This window comes from Molothrus aeneus, chromosome 7 (assembly GCF_037042795.1).
Source record: "Molothrus aeneus isolate 106 chromosome 7, BPBGC_Maene_1.0, whole genome shotgun sequence".
In the NCBI taxonomy this organism is placed as follows: domain Eukaryota; kingdom Metazoa; phylum Chordata; class Aves; order Passeriformes; family Icteridae; genus Molothrus; species Molothrus aeneus.
In genome coordinates, this window is record NC_089652.1 from 9,824,673 (window position 1) to 9,842,974 (window position 18,302).

Sequence of the window (18,302 nt, forward strand, 5' to 3'; positions counted from 1 at the left end):
AATAGAAGAGTCAGAGGACTATATTATGAGCCATATCAGCAAAAGAATTAGACATGAGCCTTCCCAAGACACAAAAGTAAAATGCATCAAGGCTTTGATGCTGTTTTTCATGAACGTAGCAATTACTGGATGAATTGGGTTTTAGTTTCTCACCCATCAGCCAAGATAGTGAACAAAAAGCAATTAGTTCTTCTGCCTCAGCAAAGGGGAGTTATCAGGTTTTCATCTACTACTTAAAATATGGTGAAGAAATTAGTTTGAATCTAAAAGTAGAGCAGGAGGGGTACAAGGGCAAAGGGGAGAGAAAAAGAAAATTTGCAGGCAGAGGGAATTTTACCTTTTGAAATTTGTTTCTACTGATTTGGTCCTTATTATCTCTCTTTTTATTAGCTTATGATAATGCTTAGTGTCATCTCTGTATCACAAGCTGCATTTCCTATGAACAAAGGCTTTGAGCAAATTTAATCCCCAAAATAAATTCTGTCAGTATCTAATGCAGGGATTAATTCCAATCTTAGAAATAAAGAGAAGAAAAGATTATTTTGCATCCCAGCTGGATGCTGTCTTACTGGCATGTTATAACAATGTAAGGAGTTACATCTCTGTGATAAAGGAAATATTAAAATTGCATGTATCTTTGGGTAGTACATTAACTCTTCCTGGAAGTCCAAACATACAGATCATTCAACATCTGAGTCACTTCTAATAGTGACACCCAAGCCACTTGGATCCTGCAAAAGTTTTGAAGGGTACATGCCCTTAAGCATAAGAACATATTTAGTCCAGATTTTTGTTCTTTACTTGCTAGTTCTAGTAATTTTATCAAGAGAAATGTGTCTTGAAATGACTACATTTAGAGTATGCTAATACTTTTTTATTAAAAAATGCCAAAAATGCTACCAGCAACATGAAGAAGTATTTTTAAATGTTATATAGATATATATGTGTGTGTGTTTACTCACATAATAGATTAGGTGAAAAAAACCATATGGGTATTATTCCATTCTTACTGGTTTATGTCTTACAACATCAGATTTTCAAAACAGAGTTTCTGCAGCAATGACAAATGTAAAAGAACAGCTACTTTAACTTTCACATATCATTAGGTGAACAAAAATTGTATGTGACCTTCTCTGCATAAAACCAGTAACAAGTGAGATTGGAGAGTTCTGTTTATGTGTTTCCTCGTGATTAATAACCCTGAGGGGGAAATTGAAGGTTTTGTTTTAGTACTGAAAAGATGGTATAACTGTAAACATGAGTGTGAACTCTTCAAATAAAGTGACAGTGATCATCATAAAAATCTATGGAAAGTTTTCACTCTTTCCTTCTCCATTAAAGGCACAGATCATAGTGAGAATTTAATCTTGCCAGCAGACTAAGAAAATTTCAGTTAAAGTTTATCTGTGACTAAATCCTACAAGCATTTAAAGAGTAACTCTGAAATCCTGCAAAGATGTATCCCACATATGAAGCTTTGGAGAACTGAAATCCTAATCTGTAATGAAGAAGCAAAGCCCTGTACAGTAGTTTAGTTATTCCACTGCTTTCTAAATATAGCCATGTCTGGGGGATTAAAGCAACAGCAACAGAAACAGTGCTGTAACATAAAATGTCAGGAACTGAAAGAATGGGAAATGACATCGGGAACAAGGATCACAGCTCTGCACTGAGGTCTTTAGCTGTGCAACCCAGAGGATAGATTTGCTCTTGTCTGGAAGCCAGCCCAGCTCAATTTAAAAGACCAGGTTCAGGAATTACTCAGACACAGCATGTCTGACTAGACTGGAGCAATTGAAATATTTGCCCACACAGTTGCTTATCAGACAATGTATTCTCCTTTTGACAGACCTTTCATCAATGTTATTTAACAGTTGTTTACTCCTAGAACATCCAATTACCAATTAAATGTTATTAAAAACATTGCATCACTTTTCACCGATTTAATTCTGCTGTTTCCTCAAGAAGATGTCATGGACCACAGGCTTTAAGTTTTTCCAGCAGGCAAATCTGAACTGTAATTCTGTACTGTGCATCAAACTGCATGCCTATAAATAATGAGTGGTGACAAATGAGCACATCCAGAAACCCTGGGGTAAAACAAAAAAAATTGCTGATAGATAAACCACCTGCTAGCTTGAGGTTCTCTGCTGCACACCGGAGGGTTTCCTCTCTTATTTTGCACAATATTTCATGGTGGCAGCCTCTGAGATTTTAGGTCTGTAAAAGCCACTGTACTGCCCATATTCCCTGTATTCACAGTAGTTGTCAAAAAAATCATTGCAAGGTAATTATGGTAAGCACCAAGACAGAGGAAAGAAAATGAGATAAAATGCAAATGAAGGATGATGATTCTGAAGCTGTGGGGTGTGATCTCAGTGACCTCCTGCAGGGCCGTGAAAAGGCACAGAAATGAGCTATATAATCTTGCTGTTTCATGATTTTTGTTTTAAGATTTCTTTTGCTGAATCCTAAAAGCATAATTTGCAGGAATTAGACGTTCATAAGTCACTTTACTCCTACTGTGGAGGGCATATAGGAAATTTGCGAGGGGCAGGGAGAGAAGCAGCTCTGAAACTTGAAAAATACATTTTCATTTCGTGTTGTTAAAGACAAAAAATTTTTGTTTCTTGTGAACCCTGTGAATGCAAGCTATCAAATATCATAGCCAAGTCAGTAACAGATCACTGTGGCTGTCAACAAAAAGAAGTAAAAAAACATAAGCGTTAGCTTTTAAACCATGTGACTGGAATATATTAGTTTATCTAAAACTTATGGCTTCTTCTGCCATGGAGTCAGGCTCATCTGCAAAAGGTGTCCTGCATCCCATCTGGAAATTAATAGCTCTTCATCTATCATGACTGCATAAAGGAATGGTGTTTTGGATAAAAACCCAAAGGTCAATACTGTTTTCAAGAGGAGTAAAGTACTAGTTTGTTGTTTTGCTTGGTTTGTTTTGGGGTTTTCTTTACAGGGATTTTTGAACAGGAAAGAGAACCAGAAAAACACAAAATTGTGGTGCACGACCATGAAAAATTTGCATAGAAAAAAATGAAGATTTTTGATGAGCTATGTAGAATCCATTCAAGGGTCCAAGGTCATGGTCATTATTATAGTTCACAAAATTTGGGCAGTTTTACAGTGTCCAGCCTCCAGTAATGGGATGTCTCATATGAGTCTTCTAGCAGGGAGGGAATCTTACCAGTTTGTCTAAGACAGGTGAAGCAGCAAATATCGTCATTATGATGGGAAAAGAGAGTTTAGCACAGTTTAAACTGAAATGAACCATTTCAGTCCTCCTCACAGAATTTGTTCTCTGAGCACTGAGGTGCTCCACTCTCTCTGGATGGGATCTTGTCACTGTGCCATGAGAAAATCCATGTGTTTCTGCAGCCCTGGTGATAACACATGCTATTTTTTTGACAGAGTTTTTTTCAGTATAGCTTTCTCCTTTTCTTTCCTGAAATCTCATCTCTTTCTGGCCACCCTGCTCCCCTTGCACCCCATCCTATTGCCTGGAGATTTGTTGGTTGGTTGTGTCCAATACATCTATTCAGAGCATGCACCAAGGCTGGGGCCCCTAGGAGAAAGAAGAATGAAAGAGTCCCTGAAACACAGGTAGAAGGAGTTCTTGAGGAATCCCAAACAGCTCGAGTGTTAAAACAGCTCATGTCCATTTCTGGGACTTTCCTGTCAGTTCACATATTTATAATCTGTGGCATTTCCTGACCTCCAGCTTTGCATCCTGGCTGCATCCTGCAATCCTAGAAATGCCTTTTGGTCACCAAACACTTTCTTGTAAAACTCCTGAAGATTTTAGTTGTGTAGGCTCACTTTTCTTCCAAATGCCATGGTCCATCACAGTGTTTTAAAGTATTGCTCATTTAGACAGCTTCATCCTGATAAGCACAGAAAAGCAGGTTTTCATATTCTTCATGGCAGGTCATGTAAGACTTTTATGCCTTATTTGTGTCCCAAATAACTTTGATCATTCCACAATACATCCTATTAAGCATTTGCTGTTTAATGATACAAATAGAAGACAAATTTTCATATCTGAAACTGGTTTTCCTCCCTTTTGATGGAAATTGAGGTTGTTTTTCAATTTCCATTAGATCTCCTTTTTAATTATAAACCATGCTTTCTTTTATTTCAGACTGCTAAATGCAGTGGAACAAAACTGATTTCAGAGAATTAAGTTCTATTTGGATTCATTTTAATTTTATTACCACTTTGCCCATGGGGTTTGCCTTCTGTCTTTGTGTTTGGTAAGAGAAAACTACTTTTTAAAATAAAATATCATAAAAAATACATACTAGAAAACAATAAAAAGTGCATGGATGGGGAGGTGGAAGAGAGAAATTCATAAATATCAGTTGCTAGAGATGCTAAAATTAAGTGATAGCTGTTTGCTTGCCCCAAAATTAGGTAAGCTATGAACTGATGAGACCTGAGCGTGAATTCCATGCCATATTCTCTATATCATGTGTCCATCCTGCTTATTATAAATCTGCTCTGGTGAACGTGCCTCCAGCGCCCTGGGGAGTGTCACGCTCCATGCTCTGCCTCTTCCCCACCTAAATGCCTGCATCCCTGGGCAGCACGATGTCCCTGAGCAATGGCTTTGGGCTGTTCTGGCCAGCTCACCCGCAGCTGCAGCTGCAGGGCCTTGGCAGGAGCTGCCTCTCCAAGCCCTGGGCTGCACAGCTCGGGGTGACCCTCAAGGAAATGTGAGCACAGCCAGGGAACTCATTGACCTTGTGTTCCCTGTGGTTCTTCACTGAAGATTTTAACTACTGCACTTGACCTTAATTTACTTAGAGCATTTAAAATGAGCTAAGGTTTAATGCCTGCTTTTGTCCTTTTCTGAAGTGCAGCCGCCATGAATTGCTTAATTAACTCATTAGGGCCCTAAGCCAAGCAGATATCTAAGCCAACCTTGCCTTTAAGACCAATTGTGAAAGGGCTGGAACTATCCAAGCCTAAACCCACAACATGTTCTTTTCCATGCTTGAAAACCTCAGGCAACAAATGGGAAGTCAGAGTTAAAGTGTATTTGAAGACAATTTGACACACTATTTTTCTTCATTTTAAAAATGCACATAGATCTCCACATCTTTGCAAAAACAATCGTTGCTTCAGTTCATTCTTGATTTTTATTAGAAATTATTTGCAGCCTTCTAACCCCATGTTCCATTATTTGCTTTAAGATTTCAGATTGCCTCAGTTTACCTTGTTATCCAGATTCCTTCCACTTAGCCAGAAGCAATATTAAAGGGGGGCAGCAAATGTAATATAGCTCTGTTACTTTTCTTGTCTTTTGCTGTAAAAACTTTCTCTGGAGTACAGGTTTTTAATGTTGTTTTACTTTTTACTGGTTTACTTTTTTATTAGTAAGTGATAATTAAATTGGAAAGTGGCAGCAAAAAGCATTACTCACAGTGGAAAGTTATCCTTTGAAGTAAGGTTTCTCAGTCTTTTCTAAGGAAAGAACATAACAAGCAGTAAGACAGGGAAGCAGATCTGTCATCTGAATTAGATACAACTAGTAAGTAAAATACAGAAACCAAAATAACAAATGGAATATTGTAAATCACATCCTCCTTTATCTTGATGGCACAAAAAGGAACTTAGGAGTATGCTTTGTTTGTGCTAGAAATTTTCTAAGCAATTTTAAGAGTTTTGTAAGTTGCTTCTGCCCCCTATACTATGTGGTAATTTTCTCAGTTAATTACATCTTAAATTCTGAATTCTGTGGAATAAATCTGCTTTTTCATGCAAGTAAGCTCTAATGGATTAGAAGAATCTAGGAAGACTAAAAGATGTTGGCTGGAGAACAAAACCCCATTATGTTTCCCACCATGGAGAAAGTGAGATTCCATAATGTTCTACTGTTCCATTTTTTGTTTTTATGGAGGAAAAGAATACTTTGTGTTTGCCTTCAATGAGAATTGTTAAGCATTCTCTTGTTTATCCCCCCGAATAAAAATATTGGTTAAATATTTTAATCAGAATTATAAATAAATTATAATAAATTATTATTATTTTATATTTCTGAGACTTGAATACAAATATTTCGTTACCATAATTTAGATTAGTTTTAGTAATTTTATTATTTTAGATTTTGTTAGCATACAGACCAGTATTTCTTTGTGCAGAGTTATATTTTATTCAACCAACAGAAAGATCTCTTCATCATACAAGTTGAGGTTTTTCTACCATAAGCTGACTTCCCTGTGATCTGCATGTCAGCCTAACCCATTCTTCCTGTAAAATGAAAGAAGTGGGGGAAAAAAAAAGAGGAGATAATTCCTTTTAATTCTATGATATAGTGACTGTATGGGAGGATAAATGCAGACCTTTTTTCCATGAGGAACAGGTAGCCATAAAGCTGGAGGCAGCAGCACTCCCTGTTCTCCTGGCAGTACCTACATCTGACCTGCTCATTCATACTCAAGGCAGCTACTGGCCTTTATAAAGGGAAGAAAAAAGCTAAATTCTTTTTCTATACATACATTCACTAAGTTTAGAAATCAGTCCAGATGAGGGAAGGAGGATTTCTCAAATATGCCACTAACCATCACTTTAAAAATACTGAAATAAGCAGAAGCATGCTGATTATTTTGGAGTAAATCTCATTGCCAGCAAAGTAAATTTTGCACTCTTAGAAAAATTTTCCTGCTAGAAATTATATATATATATCAAAGTAGTAGTCTATTGGATTGAGACAACTCAATCAATAGTGTTTCCTTAGGATTTCTACAAGTCACTTCTTTAAGAGCCTTCCCCCATGTGGTCATTTCTGTGAAGTTTTATCATGTGTGGTCAATACAAGGGCACTGCACACACCCTCCAGCAGCCATGGAGCCATCATATCCTGCTTTTAGATGTATAAATTATGTACTGTTTAAGAAAACCTATGTAAATGTGGACTGAATGTTCCTATTTTGTGCTTCCACTTCAGTATGCTGCAGAGGAATCTGTTTGAGTATTTCACAAAGCTATTTCTGAAGTTTTTTGTTCTCTGGTTCAATTGCTTCAGAAGCCAAAATTCAAGAGGTACATGTAAAGGTTTGAGTTGGTTATCTGATAGAGCACATCTGAAGGGTTATCTCCTTTTTCTCTGAGAATTTCAAGCTCATTTTTTCTGTATCCAGTAGCATGCACAAAATGTAGCATTTGACGTTAGTGACAAGACAGATACAACAGCAAATTGGAAGGGCCATAGGAAGGATCTTGCAGCACAGTAATAACTTCCCCTTTTTAGTGTGAGAAATCTTTAAACAGCAGTACAGAATTACTCCATTTGGTGATAAATCCCTGGGCCATAGCACCTTGAATGCCTGCATCTAGATGAGCCAGCTAATTTTATGGACTGACTGGAAATTCCAGATGACAATTAAAACCATGTAAAAATTACATGCACTAGGAAGCTAATCTAGTCTTATCAGCTTTCAAGGACTTGCAAGACAGATTCCTTCCTCTCATTTTTCTCAAACTTGTTCTTTTTTTCATTCTCTGTGAAGAGATAAAGTATTAAATTAATTTTGAAGATACTCTAATGGCTTACCACAGTAACATTTACCTGCTCCATGTACAGAAGGTTTCAAGAGCATTTAAAAAGGAACACAGCTCAATCTATTTTTCTCCATTCATTGGAAAATTTAGAGCCAAGTTTTGGGACAGGTAAAAAACAGTAAATCTTGAAAGTCTTGTAGCTTGGGCTGAAGAATGTGGGAAGAAGGGGGTTAACAGAGAAAGCACTGCAACTGCACTTTGGAGATCAGTAATTGTCAAGTGAAAATCCCTGCATCATCACAACCAAATTTAGATGAATTTTCTTTTCAGATGATAAAGGTTCATCATTGACCTGTTCTTCTGTTGCATTATTTGTGCAGCTGCTTGTGTTCCTATTAGTGGTTAGAGTATGTACAGCCTATCTACCTGATTGTACAACAGCTTTTATAAAATTCCCTGCAAAAATCTTGCAGAATAGGAGAAATTTCAGAATGTGTTTTTAGAAAGATATAACCTCTATTACATGGTGATTATCACGTTGACTCTATAACATAATTTTATTAATAATTAAACCACTCAGTTTTACCCTCTGCTTGATTGCTGTATGGGTAGCTGTAATTAACCTCTACTGATGTTAATTATGCACAAAGTGGGATCTTGGAGCTGCTGACCATGCAATTTGTGAAACAACTCAGGAGGTGCTATGGCTTGCATAGTGTTTCTATGCACTCTTTCAACTTACGGCACAATGAGAAGTCAAAGTGGTGAGAGTTGTCCTTTGAAAAAAGTTATAGACTTCGCTCCGTAAAGTCATTGAAGTTCATTTGTCTCGGAGTCAAAATGAGTAGAGGTGCCACCAAGATATCTCTGTAAATGTCCTGCTGTGAAAGACTTGTAGAAATTGATCAAGCCAAATTAGATGTGATTAAATTCCTCAAAGGACTCGTTTCATGAAGGCCCAGTTCCACTAAGAGCCTGTAGACAGAACAGGAACACCATTCCATGTAATCCCTCTGCACTGGCTTTACAGATGCTGACAGGAGCCTCACAAAAGACGGAACAGTGAGGACATAGGTATAATCTCCTTGATGTTGTAAAGATGTTGGTATTTCAATAGAAAGCTGCTCAGGGAGTTAGCCTATGTAAAGATGAAATTTTATAGGTCAGTTTGTAAGATTTGTAGGAAAAATTATCACTCCATTACTCTACACAGGATTAACTTCTGTTTCACAGGGATCAAACCAGTTTATCAGTGCACAGTTTCTCCAAGCTGCAAGCAATGCTAGGACTAGAATTGCAAATAATTCTACAAACAGACTTCAGCAATTAGATTGAAGCAGCCTGATGGCTGTTAAAATGAAGAAAGCTTTAACTGGTTAAAAGGTGTGTTTAAATGTGTGTTAAAACAAATCATCAAGCTTGTGATTTGTTTGTAAACAAGTGCAGCAAAGAACCCAGGATAAAAGTTCTCCAGTAGCAACTGGGACCTCAAGGATCAGTCTCTATCACTAGGACTGGAGCCTGTGGGGCCTCTGAAAATATCTATTATTTGATAATCACTTGATGTAAATATAGTCTTTATCTTCCAGCTCTGTTGGATAGGAGGAATAGCTAGGAGTAAAAAGGTTCTATTGAAGATGCTGGTCTTGTGCCAAATTCTTATGGTCCGCAAGGCCATTTAGATTTATAGAGTCCCTCAGTGCAAAGAAAGCTCTCCAGAGTACGTCCCTCACTTGTGCACTTTCTTTCCATAGAAAATATCTAGCAATAACTTGATAGTCTGGTATTATTTGCATACTGACTAAATTGTTTCAATATCAGCAGAAAACTAAGTATCAATGACTTATTAATATCATTTTTTCATATTACCAAATGTAATTGCACTGATGGCTTTGTGTAACTTGAATTAAAATGCACAATATAATAGTAGGACCAAACCAATATAATATGAAAACTTATTCAGAAAAATATTTAATTTTTTTTAAATATTTGGGAAACAAAAAGTTAAAAAAAGTTGAGTCAACGTTTCTTTACACGAACTAGAAATCGGGACGTGTTTCTGGCTGCAAAGCTTCAAAAAGTTATTTTCTTAAACCTAATCAGTCCTACATACATTGCAGTACGTGAGAGTTACAGTGTTGCAGAGCAGTGTCATTGTACCTGACACAACAATAGAGTCTGGCAATAAGATGTAAAAAAATACCACCAACTACAACCAGTGAAAAATTTTCCCCTCAGTTCCCCAACTTAAAGAGTCAGGAGGAGCAGGCAGGGGGTGCTCCACCTCCTTCTCCCCTCAGTCCCGGCCACATGCGCACCATGGCACTGAGCCCTGCCTCCGGACAGCCGGGGGCAGCTGCACCTCCCAGCCCCGCAGCTACAATCCGTGCCCGGGCTGCGGAGGGCTCTGCTCCCTGTGCGGACGAGCGGCGGCGGGGGCAGAGCCCGGAGAGCCTCCAGGGACACCTGGGGGATCCGTGGCCAGCACCTTCCGGCCCAAGCCCTTGTCTCCCGCTCCCTCCTGGCCATGGCAAGAGCCGGCTGGGATGGCCCTGGCAGGAGGCTTTCCTTGCATTGCCTCAATCTGGCCTCTGACCGTGGCTCTGTTCCTCTCTCTTCCAGCTCTTCAAGCCCTGAAGGAAGAAGAGAGGCCGTCCTGCACCAGCATCCTGCTTCAGCTGACCTTCGAAAGAAGATCTGCAGAACTTTGTTCGTCAGCTGGATCAGACGTACCGGCGTCCGTTGGCGATTTCCAGGCCCACTGAAGATGGGAGCACCTGCAGAGCAGGATGGACCACCTGGAGCTCCAGGCACAGCTCTTGCTGCTCAGGGCTGAGCCTGTGGAAGCGCCAGCAGCTCCTGCCATCTCTTTCCCTGTTGGCAGCCCCCTTCCCTGCAGCCCTCAGGCCCTGCCTTTTTTACCCCCCAGCTCACCCCTTTGCTTCGTTTTCCCTTAAGAAACAGTTTGGGTTTTTCCAAAACCCTAAGGTGGGAGCACCTGCGGAGCAGGATGGACCAGCTGGAGCTCCAGGCACAGCTCTTGCTGCTCAGAGCTGAGCCTGTGGAAGCTCCAGCAGCTCCTGCCATCTCTTTCCCTGTTGGCAGCCCCCTTCCCTGCAGCCCTCAGGTCCTGCCCATCCCCTCTTCACCTCCCAGCTCACCCCTTCCCTTGGCTGTCCCTTAATAAACAGTTTGGGTTTTTCACTTGACCCCGCGTCTCCGTGGTGCTGAAGCGGCGCAAAACCTGAGCCCGGGGACACGCAGGGCCCTGCTGCCGTTCTCCTCCGCGCTGCGTTCTGGGCACGGACAGAGAGGAACAAGGGCAGCTCCGGCTGCAAAGGTCCCTGTCCTGCTGCTCCAGCTGCACAGCACCGTGGAGTTAAAGGTCGTGCTGAGCACGCTGAAGGGGACAAGGACCCTGGGTTTTAGAAGAGCACACTTGAGTGTGTGCTGTGAAGCCAGCCGTGAGGGAGTCCATGGCAAGGATCCACTGAGGGCAAAGGAGCTTGCAATGCCGGAAGGTTTGCAAAGAGCTTCCTGAAAGCTCCATCCCTACACAGGGAGAGGAAGAGGGCAGAACCAGAGACCACCGTGGCCTAGCTGTGAGCTTTGGGTGTGCCTAAAAGCAAATGGAGCAGCAGCAGCAGCAGGGAGTGGCCGAGACTCAGAGGCGCGACCGTCCCAGCGGCCGCAGCGCTGTCAGGCAGTGCCTGCACGCTGGGTGCGGTTCCGGCGGCTCTGCTCTCCCCACGAGCGAGGAATCGCAGCCCCTGCCTCAGAGCCGGTCAGAAACCCAAGCAAACGAGACCAGAGGCAGGGGACCCTTCCCATCTCTCTGGGGCATGGCTGAAAACAGCCGCTGCGTCCTCCTGTGCCTGTGTTTGGGCTGTGCTGAGCCCAGAGCCGGCCAGCTTGTGCTCTGCTGTGCCAAGAGGGTTCTGGGCGGGCAGGAGAAGGGCCGTGCACAGTGGGGAAGGGGCTCACGAGAGCCTCCTGCGGGAGCAGGGCTGCGTTCCCTGGCTGGGAACAGCCTGGTTTTGGTGCCCTGAGCGCGGGCAGGAGCTCAGGCACGTGAGGAGGCAGCGGGCAGCTCTCGTTTATAGGGGGCCCGGGGCTGCGCGCCACAAGGGACACGTGGAAACAGACTCGGGGGAAGGAGGGTGAGCTGCAGCTGGAGTGCCTGTGCTGCAAGGAGCAGAAGTAATTCAGCCTTGCCAGGGTTTCTTAAGTGTGTGTTGGTGTTCCCTGGGAAATGTGGGCATTTGGGGAAATGCCTTTGGAAGAGAGGGGCTTGCTTCTCAAGCCAAGTGCTTCCCCAGGAGCCCCCAGTGAGGTAGGTGCAGCTGTCTCCCTTTGGCTCCCTGAGCTCCTTTCCGTCCTTGAGGCCCCTTGCACTTGGCAGAGGGGCGTGGGAAGGGAGAAGGCCGTGAAGAGAAGCTTTGGCATCTGCCTGGGCCTGCGGAGACCAAGCTGAGCACCAGCGGCAGGGTGTGTTCCCCCCTCTGAGCACAGGACAGAGCCAGATCATCTCTGTCCAGCCGAGAGCCCCAAACGCCTCTCAGAGAGCTGTGATTTCAAAGGCCTTTATGCACACATTGATGCCATCTTCCCTCTCTGGTGTGTTTTAGCTCTTGGCAAGACGCGTTTGCCTCTTGCTGGAAGCTGCTCTGCTCCAGGGCCGGCACCGAGCTGGGCTGTGCAAGCCGGGCACCGTGGAGAGTCCTTTCCTGAGCACTTGGCCGGGCTTGGTGTGTCCAGGCCTGCGTCAGACACTCGGGGCAAGGGATTCCTTCCAGCTGGGGGCACCTTGGGTGGGGAGGGGGCGGCCCCGGGGCACGTGGCAGCGTGTCCAAGGGCCCTTTGTGACACGGTGCGGAAGGGTCACCGAGGGACCAAGTGGGATGGGGTGCGTGAGCAGCCCATTGTGACACGCACTGACATAGGTTCTGGCGGCGCCGTGGCCACGCCACAGTGCTCGGTGCACGCGACGGGAAAGGACGGGACAGAGCAGTGCTGTGAGGAGCCCCCGCACAGCCAGCTCGTTCCTTGCTGACCCGGAGCTTTTCCGAAGCGTTCCTCCTGCGGCTGGCTTCGCGGCCAGACCTCGGGACTCGGTGACTCGGAGCTCTTCCGAGGCATCTCCCATCCCTGCGGCCCGTGCCCTCGTGGCCAGGCCGTGGGGCTTGGTGACCACCATTGTTCACGAGGAGTCTCCTGTCCTTGTGGCAGGAGCCCTCGAGAGCAGAGTGCAGGACTTGCTGTCCTGCAGTCTTCCTGAGGCTCCTCTGTCGCAGGCACCTGCAAGGCAGGCCTGCGGCACTCGCTGACTCGGACCCTTGACGGGGCATCTGTGTCGAAGGTGCCCTCGAGGTCAGACAGCGAGATGGCGGGCAGACTGCTCGGCCCGTTCAAGGGGCTTCAGGGGAAGAAAAAGAATGGCCCTGCAGCTGGCCCAGCGCCGCAGCCTGCAGAGCCAGAGCAGTTGCCACCGCTGCAGGACGGTGAGTGGCGGAGCTAGGCCGCAGGGCAGGTGCTTGCAGCCGGCCTGGCCCCCTCCCATCCCATCCCATCCCATCCCATCCCATCCCATCCCATCCCTTGGACGTGCCCACGGACGGGATGGGACAGGGGCCAGGGCTGCCCCCACAATGGCCGTGCTCCGTCCCCTGGGCACCCGGGGGCTGTCCCTGCCAGGGGAGCGCAGGGCTGGGCTGTGTTCTCCAGCCTCTCCCACGGCCCCTCAGCTCTGGCTGCACTCACTCTTTGCCAGATGCGGCCAAGGACCGGACTCAAGAGCAGGAGCCCACCCGTGGCCGCTTCCGCAGAGCAGCGCAGGTACCTGCGGCCGTCCCCACCTGGGCCGGGCCTGCTGGCACTGCCCGGCCGAGCCCCGCGCTTGGAGCAGGCCATGGAACGTCCCTCTCTTCTTCCCGCCCTTCCTTCTGCTGCAGACACTGTGGAGGCTCCTGCGCCTGGGCCGCAGAAGGAGCGGCGGCACCGGCACCGAGGGCACGGCCCAGCCCGACTGCAGGCCCGGCCAGCTGCGGGCACAGGCTGCTGCCGGCTCAGCGTCCTCTGAGCTCGCAGCAGCCTCTGAGCAGGACACGGCCGAGGGCAGGGCGGAGGCTGACGTGGCCCTGACTGAGGGCACGGCCACCACCGACACCCAGGCTCAGGGCATGCCAGCGAGTGACGCCATGCCCACACTGACCCTGACTCCTCCACCCTCTCTGGAGCTTTTCCAGAAGCGTGGCGCTTCTCCACAGCAGGTAAGCAGCCTGGGGCCAGGGCTGAAGGCCTCCCAGGATCACGTGGCCCCTCAAGCTACAGCTGCTGGGCCCCCTCAGCCTTTGAGGCCATCACAGTGGGCTGGGAAGGCGAGCACTTCTTGGGGGAAGCTGGGGAAGTTGCTGCTTTGGACAGCGCTCCAAGTCTTCCCCATGCCGCCTCCCCCAGGTGCTAGCCACGGTCAGGGACATTCTCCAGAGGCTGGCGTCCTGTGTCACCGTGGACGCCGGGCTGCAAATGGAGATTCTGAGCCTGACGGAGGAACACCCTGCTCGAGTGGTGATGAGCCTCCTATGCTGTGCCCCGACGTGTGACAGGTACGGGGCACAACTGCCTCAAGAGCTCGGTGCTCGCTGGCCCCTAGGCCCCCTGGCCCTGTCCAGCCTGTCGCGCGGGCTCTGCCAGACAGGCGGAGAGCTGCGGGAGCCTCGGGCCCCTCTGTTTGCTGAGCCTCTGCCATGCTCCCTCCCTGCCCCTCAGGGCACCGGGGCTCTGTCACCCGGCCCCACGCAGCCGCACGGGGCACGGTGCTGACGCACAGCTCTGCTCCCACAGAGCCGCCGCGCTGATGTGGAGAGCCATCGGCACGTCAGAAGTGGCCGCCCAGGTGGTGCTTCCATGGCTGCTCTCTGCCATGGAGGAGCAGCCACCCTACAGCGGCTTCTTCTGCAGCGGGGACAACGAGGCCATCTCTGCCCTGGCTGTGAGTTTCTAGAGCTGGCCTTTGCTTGCCCTCCAGGTGGCCTCTCCAGCAGCTCTCCCCAGCCTTCAGCTCCCTGCCAGGGCTGAAAGCTGGCCTAGGGGCAGCAGGCTGGGTGCTCCCCCTGCGTCTCCCCTCGGGCCCTGCCTCATGGACACCCTGGCACTGAGCGCTGCCTCAGCCTGCTTTGTCTCTTGCAGGCAACTCTGGTGCTCTGGAGGATTGTCCCCATGTCCGAGTGGCACTACGCCATTCTCCTGCATTCTCCCCAGCTCTTCCTGGCTCTGCTCCGGCAAATTGTCATCACCACAGAGCAGATGCCAGGGGACGTTGAGACCCAGAGCTTCTGGAGAGCGTGCCAGGAGGAACACGGCCTTCCCAGCGAGCCCAACAGGTGCCAGTCGCCCTGTCCCTCCCACGCCCCTGTGGCCAGGGCCAGCGCTCCCAGTGTGACCTGGCCTTTGCTCGGCACGCAGGTTTACAGTGCAGACCATGAAGGCTCTGCTCTCCCGCCTGGGCTTTGATGGGAAGAAGCTGATGGCTCTGGAGCACAAGCGGGTCTGGCAGAAGCTGCTCAATGTCGAGATCCAGCACTATGGAGCAGGTCTGCTGGCCAGGTGAGATCCCCTACTCCTGCCACCACCACCAGCATTTGTGCCCTGTGCCCGCAGTACCCCACACAGTCGCCGGCGTTGTAAGCGAGAGGGCCTTGTCGGCGAGGGAGGGCCAAGCAGACTGGAAAAGGCTGGGAGAGGAGGATGCCCAGGAGCAGCCGCCTCCCAAGGGGCCCATGTGCCCTTGCAGAGTGCTGGGGAAAGATCAGACCTCTGTGAGTCACTCCTGGGACAGGTTTGCCCGCCCTGGGAGGCTCAGGGCCTTGGTGCCTTTTTCCCCTGCCAGGGAGGTGTGCCGTGGCTTGAGGCCCTTGTGTCCCTTCATGGCCTCGCAGCTGCTCAGCCTGCTCATGGAGAAGCAGCTGTGCTGGCGTCTGCCTGCCCTGGCCTTCTTTGTGGAGGTGAGCCTGATGGCCAGCGCTGCCTGGCTGAGCTGCCTCCCGGCTCTCGGGCCTCTCGAGGCTGCGGCCGCCTGGGACGCCGCCCGCGCCCGCTGCTGCTGCCGGGGCCCGGCCCTGTGCGGCTCCGGGCTCCTGGCGGCCGGCTCCCCTGGCACTGCCCTCCTGTGCCTTTCAGCTCCTGGAGTGCCTGGACTTGAGCAAACACGGTCCCAGTGCCCTGTTGCTGCTGTCCAGGTACCTGCCCCACGTGTGCACGGAGAGCGAGCGCCTGGCGCTCCGAGGCCTTGTGGTGCTCAGCAAGGAGCCCTCGCTGGTGAGAAGGGGGCAGTGGCTGAAGCCCCGCTGGCAGCATCGTGGGGCTGGGCAACGCAGACCTCTGGCCTTGGCTGGCCTTTGGCAGCAGAGGCAGCTGCTCCCAGCTCTCCTGCCTCCCGCTTCAGCTGCCCCAGTGCCCCAAGCAGCTGTTGGTGCTGTGGCCCTTCACGGCTTCACAGCACAGTCCGGTCTTGCACGCAGGGACGAGGAATACGCCGCCTGTATCAAGACCTGGTGCAGCTGCTGGCTGATCCAGACCCAGAGATGGTCGAGATGAGCCTCTCTGTGTTCACGCGTACGCTCCAGGACAAAGCCGTCGTGCTACGCAGCGTCCCTGCCCTGAAGATGGCTGAGCCCCTCCTGCCACACTTTGAGAATGTAGGGCTCTGTGCCCCCAGCCAAGGGCACTGGACGCTGCCTGGAAACTCTGTGCAGTTTTGGGCCTTTGCCCCAATGGGCCTGGAGCAGTTGGTGCTTAGGACTTTTCCTTTCCTTCCAGGACAACAGCCACGTGCAGCTGCTCTCCATTCAGCTCTTCGTCAAGGTGATGGAGCTGATAGCGAAAGGGGAGGAGGAGTGTCTCACGACAATCGTGAACCAGAGCCTGCTCCCTCTCTTCTTGCGCTGGCACGATGAGAACCTGCAGGTGGCCGAGGTGAGGTTTTGTGCGATGCTGCTGCATCCCTGGCAGGGGATCCCTGACCAGGCCGCCTCCTGCCCTGGCGCCTGGCGGGCTCCAGGCTTCCCTGGCCGTGGCGCAGGGACGCGGGTCTGGTGCCACCTGCGGCTCTCTGCCGCTCTCCAGGCCTCTGGCGAAGCCCTGCTTTGTGCGGCACGCTTCCTGAGGAGGGGGGACCTCGAGGAGCTGCTGACGAAGAAGCAGCGGATGAAGTTCGCCGAGAGCCTGGTAAGGAGAGCCCGGGACCCCGAGCCCTGCCCCCGGTGCTCGGTGCGGGGCGCTGGCAGCTGTGGCCCTGCCCGGCGCCGCAGCCGGGCCCGCCGGCCTGCGCCCCCCCAGGCCGCTCCCTGCCCCGGGCCGTGCGGGCCGGCTCGGCCGGTGCTGGGCGCAGGGAGCGCCCGGCCGAGGGGCAGAGCCCGCGCCGAGCCTTCCCTGCCGGCGCTCCCCGCAGCTGCTGCAGGACGAGAGCCGAGCGGCCGAGCACCTGCGCTGGGCGCTGCCGCGCCTGCAGAGCCCGCAGAAGCCCGTGCGACTGGCGGCCGTCAGGATCATCGGTGAGCCACGAGCCCGGCGCCCCTCCCTCCCTTCCCTCCCTGCCCCCGGCCCGGCTGCTGCTCCGGCAGCGGGAGCGGCGCCCGGGCCGCTGCAGCCCCGGCCGCCCTCGGCGCTGCCGCCGCCCTGCCGCGGCCGTGCCCTCGGGCGGCAGCGTGCGGCAGGGGCCGGCGGGAGCCCTGCCCGGGCAGGAGGGCGTGCGGCCGCAGGGCTGCCAGCGCCCGTGTCGGCCAGCTGTGCCGCCCGCCGCCGCCACGGGCTCTGTCTTGCCAGGGCTGGCCGGAGTGCTCGTGACGGGGCAGAAGGAGGAGCTCCAGGTCCTCGCTGAGGGTGAGTCGGGGCAGCCGCGTGGCAGCGAGCACCGCCGGGGGCAGCTGCACCTCCCGGCCCCGCAGCTACAATCCGTGCCCGGGCTGCGGAGGGCTCTGCTCCCTGTGCGGACGAGCGGCGGCGGCGGCAGAGCCCGGAGAGCCTCCAGGGACACCTGGGGGATCCGTGGCCAGCACCTTCCGGCCCAAGCCCTTGTCTCCCGCTCCCTCCTGGCCATGGCAAGAGCCGGCTGGGATGGCCCTGGCAGGAGGCTTTCCTTGCATTGCCTCAATCTGGCCTCTGACCGTGGCTCTGTTCCTCTCTCTTCCAGCTCTTCAAGCCCTGAAGGAAGAAGAGAGGCCGTCCTGCACCAGCATCCTGCTTCAGCTGACCTTCGAAAGAAGATCTGCAGAACTTTGTTCGTCAGCTGGATCAGATGTACCGGCATCCGTTGGCGATTTCCAGTGCCCACTGAAGATGGGAGCACCTGCAGAGCAGGATGGACCACCTGGAGCTCCAGGCACAGCTCTTGCTGCTCAGGGCTGAGCCTGTGGAAGCGCCAGCAGCTCCTGCCATCTCTTTCCCTGTTGGCAGCCCCCTTCCCTGCAGCCCTCAGGCCCTGCCTTTTTTACCTCCCAGCTCACCCCTTTGCTTCGTTTTCCCTTAAGAAACAGTTTGGGTTTTTCCAAAACCCTAAGGTGGGAGCACCTGCGGAGCAGGATGGACCAGCTGGAGCTCCAGGCACAGCTCTTGCTGCTCAGAGCTGAGCCTGTGGAAGCTCCAGCAGCTCCTGCCATCTCTTTGCCTGTTGGCAGCTCCCTCCCTGCAGCCCTCAGGTCCTGCCCATCCCCTCTTCACCTCCCAGCTCACCCCTTCCCTTGGCTGTCCTTTAATAAACAGTTTGGGTTTTTCACTTGACCCCGCGT